The following is a 4637-nucleotide window of genomic DNA, read 5'->3' as shown; positions in this document are numbered from 1 at the left end:
ACAAATGCAATCCATGCGATATGCAACATTATGCAATCGACAAACTGTCACAAAAGCTGCATTACGCAGAAAAATATTTTATTTGCATAAGAAATCATTTTGTAACAGCGAAAATCCTAGTTTATAATTATTTATCCTGTCAACATTGCCCCTAAAGACTACATTGGAGAAACATCGATATCACTTAGGCTGAGGATGAACAATCATCGTGCCGATGTTCGACATCACAATTTACTTAGACCCTCGCCTGCACACGCTGTGTAGCACAAATCAATCCTTTAAACATTGTTTCTCTCTCTAATTGGCACCAAGAAGTTCCAATATTTTAAAATAAAAATGATACAAAATGTGTTGTTAAGAAAGATGTGAACAAGCCAAAATATTCTATATACCACTATGTTATTATCGATATTTCAACATCGAAATGGTATTAATTCTTTACTACTAACTCTATATTTTTAGACGTGTTCTATCTTTCTTTCTGCAATATTGTATTTTTGTATACAAAATTTTTTTTTTAATGTTCATATTTATTATGAATCACAATTTTATATTGTTCCGTCATGACGCGAAGATACATGAGATATGTAACAATTATGCGGTCGCATTTTCTGAGTATATTAAGATTTATGAAAAAAAATTAATTTCGTATCTCGGTCCGTATATGACGTACAACTTACAATTACAAATGAAACTGCAATTAAAATAGGACGTTCTTTTGTTAACATATTATCAAAATTTTTAACTTTAATTTAATAATGGTACCTACATCTTAGGCTAATGTCATACTTTCGGAATTTATATTTTTGTATTTTATACACGTCTTAGTTTTATAAACCAATCCCTTCATTGATCGTTTCAAACTACGGCCAATTAACTTAGACCAGGCCAATCATATGGCTTGGAATAACTGGCCATCACAATGAGCTCTCTCTGCCTATAATTTCCCTTCTTCATCCGTTAGAAATTAAACTGCCTATTTAGGCGCTTAAAAATTTCACCTCTTCGTAATTTCCGCTCAAATTGATCCGTAGGGCGTTGATGATATTTTGGGATTATTTATAAGAATACCTATGCTTTAAAAAACGAAAATATTTTATTTTCAATAGAAAAACTTTTTTTTTATTTTTAATAAACTCTCGCCCCAAAAATGTAAATATGTTTTTTAGGTATTTTTTGTTTTAGGGGACTTATTGTACGTATTTTTACAAATGACAATACAATTTGTGTTTGCAGGTTCTACTTTATTTCCTTCGATAAAACTAATTAAAACATTTTTAGTTTTATATTCTACTTGGATTTATGAGAGAATTTTTTTATTTTATGAGACATTTTATTATTTACACAGTTATAGTTTGACGAATGAAAATACAGTTTTGGTAGTGATAATAACTTTCCTTTTCCTCGAGTTGTTTATTATATTATTTGATCACTATAAATTACAAAACTTATGCTGACAAAACCCCCCGGCTAAAAAATCAAAGCAACTTCTAATTTTATTTTTGGTTGTAGGCAATTCAAAAGGTTTTTCTGTTGTAAATAAGTTATAATACTATATGGAAATATATGTTATTTTTTAACAATCACATGATTGTTTTAAGTTTGCTGTTTTGTAAAATATTCAACAATAACAGTTTTGTGTTTTTCCCTGTATATTTTCTTTTATTTAATATTAATAATTATCACGAATGGGCAAAACAATTTTGCAACGAGGATTCGATGAACACAAAACTCTTGTAGAGTTTGCAAAAACGAAAAGTCGAAATTATCAGACGAGGTTAGGCTAAGAACCTGGAGACCAATGACTTTTAAGGTGACTTCCGAACCACCACTAACATTTCCTTTCTATGAAATATTAAATATAATTCAGTGTCACATAGATCTAGTCGCACAGCACAATACCAATTACTAGAGGCGTCCGGAATTAATAGATCTGTTTGTCCATAATTATGAGCGCCCAGTGTTTAGGGACAGACCCGAGACTAAACACATGTCTTGCATTATGGGCTGCAATGGTGGTGGTGTGGAGGGGGTGGGTAGGAGAGGGAGGAGGAGACAAGTTGACAAAAACTCACAGACACCAGACTCGCTTCTCCTGATATCTCACCTCTATTTATAGTCCTGTATCTCGGTACAACCCAGAGGGCAGCCCAGAGTTTGACCCTTAAAACCTTTACTGTATCTATTTCTGCTTGCGGTTTAGCATTCTGTTCTGCCCCAGATCAGGTTTCACGCTGGGCCTATATTCCTCCCCTGAGGGCATCCCTGCTATTCCGGGTGTGACAATTGGAGGGGAAGTGCTAATAGTTGCTCGGCTTCGGTAATCGAAAAGTCTGAATCATGGTTCTGGAAAGTGTGGCTTACTTTCTTCCAGTCTGTCTTTACCCGAAGTGAAAATAGAGAATTATTACAATGTAGAGATTGACAACTTATTGCCGTCTAAAAGGTTCAATTAAACTACGGTATCGTGAATTCAAGATGAACTTAATTATTTTATGCTGTTTTTATTGGTACGCCTGATGCACTAATTCGTGTCATAACATATATTGAATTAAGCACCAGCTGTAGTTAACGGCCTTTCTATTTTACACCATAAGAACAATGTTAAACTTCGAACACTCTTAATTTCTTATTTTTAGTCATATCATTATTGCATTATTTATTTATTGACAGTGGTAAATCCACATTCTATTTGCATATTACTAAGAAATGTTATTCTAAGACTAAAGAAACCAAGGGCGTATAGTGTTTGAAGGTTAACCTCTCCTTATCGGATTAAAAATCAAGATGGCTCCCAGTAAAGCCGGCGCTTGATACGCATTTAGTTTCACTAGAAGACAATTGTTACAGACTCGCTATATTTTGCTTTAATAATAGCTCAATATTAAACACTTATTGTCAACACAAGCTCGTAAACTAATTCTATGTAGTCATAATCTATTAAGTTATTATCTATGTCCTTGATGGATTAGTTTACTGCTGTATCTACGTTTTTATTGTACAGGTGGAGTGGTTAGCAAACCCGTTACTAAACTTCATATTTCATCTTCGGGGAGGAAGGAAACAGTTCAATTTTTTTAGTATTATATATACGTGGGTCTACATGGTGTAAGGGAAATATTGACAAAAATTACGATAAGTGTTAAAACGGGTTAGATTAAACTAAATTTACCTGAGATTCGTGTGTGTTCCATCATAATGTTATGTACCAAAATATCCACGCACTTGCCATAAACAAACGATGTCACATTTGGCCTTGTCGGAGTAGAATGCACAATTTGTTTGCAGAAACATACAATTCGTTGGCAACACTGCAAATCATATGTTCCTTACATTTTCTTATGGCATGTAAGAATATTTATAATATCTAATTATATTTATAATATATCATTCTTTTATAATATCTAATTATATTTATAGATTTGTGTTCAGTGCCATGGTTATCAATTTGTTACTCGTTGTGTAATAAAGTTGTTACCGGTATCATTGATTATGTAACAGTCTATGAGAAGATACTGTATTCAATGCTAAAACCTTTTACTATTTGAAACATTGTATTTTTGCGCTATCCAGCGGCAAATAAAGTAAACAATGAGTAGAAATACTTTTCAGAAAAGTATTAGATTTGCTATATATAATAGAATAAATTCTAGAGAAGTTTCAACTACGCCTGCTAAAATGTGACATTCTTAACTTTACTTTTTAAACTCTGACTATAATACAAAATACCCAATATTTTAAATTAACAAAAGTGAGGTATTTTTCTTTTTACTATAAGATTAAAATAACTCTAAATAATGGATTTACTGTGTTTATCTGCGCTTTAGGAGATTAATGGAACAAAAGTTCTAGCACACAATCCCCATATGGATGAAGGACTCTATTCTGTGAAAATTCAAAGTCGGTATTCAGCTAAATAAAGGTGGGTTTCTCATTTATTATAGTTATAATTGTCTGTAGTCTTGATCTTTAAAACTTGAAAATCCGTGTAACATACAGAAATATTAGAGTTATTAATAAAAACTATACCTTTGGCAGAAGGATATATTTTGTCTGGATGTTTAAGGAGGATCCACTGAACCAAATCATGTGTAAAAAGAAGACTTGAAATGTGCATAAATAACTTGTAAATTAATGTTAACTCTTGTCACTGTGAAGAGAGCTGAAATTTTTATTTTGTCCAACAGTTGATTTAGAGGAGTTTATTCCCCCAAAAAACACTACATTACAAATAAATGATTTTTAATGGGTTTATTGTAAATCATTGTTGTACACAGTGATATCCAAAAAAAAGGCATTGAACCTAAGACTGTAAAACAAATTATACTTTACTGTGATGCAAAATTAATTATATCTCAGTATTTGGTAATCGTTGGGAAGACACAGCAACAAACAGTTCAAAACAAAAGCAGAGTTTTTATTTTCATGCTGTTTAGCCATTTTATTGTACTAGTTGAAATGTTTCTATAAGTAACAGAGCCTTCCAAAACATTAGACTATATTTTGAAGTCCTGCAACCCTCCCTGGAATAGATTACAAAATACCTTAGTTTTATTAACAAATGTAAAAATATTGTTTATTTCCATACTGGACAATTACAGTAGATAAAAATATAAAATTTTTGGTCTTGGATTTTT

Source organism: Homalodisca vitripennis, chromosome 6 (genome assembly GCF_021130785.1).
Source record: "Homalodisca vitripennis isolate AUS2020 chromosome 6, UT_GWSS_2.1, whole genome shotgun sequence".
Taxonomy (NCBI): Eukaryota; Metazoa; Arthropoda; class Insecta; order Hemiptera; family Cicadellidae; genus Homalodisca; species Homalodisca vitripennis.
Note: the sequence above shows the minus strand (reverse complement) of the source record.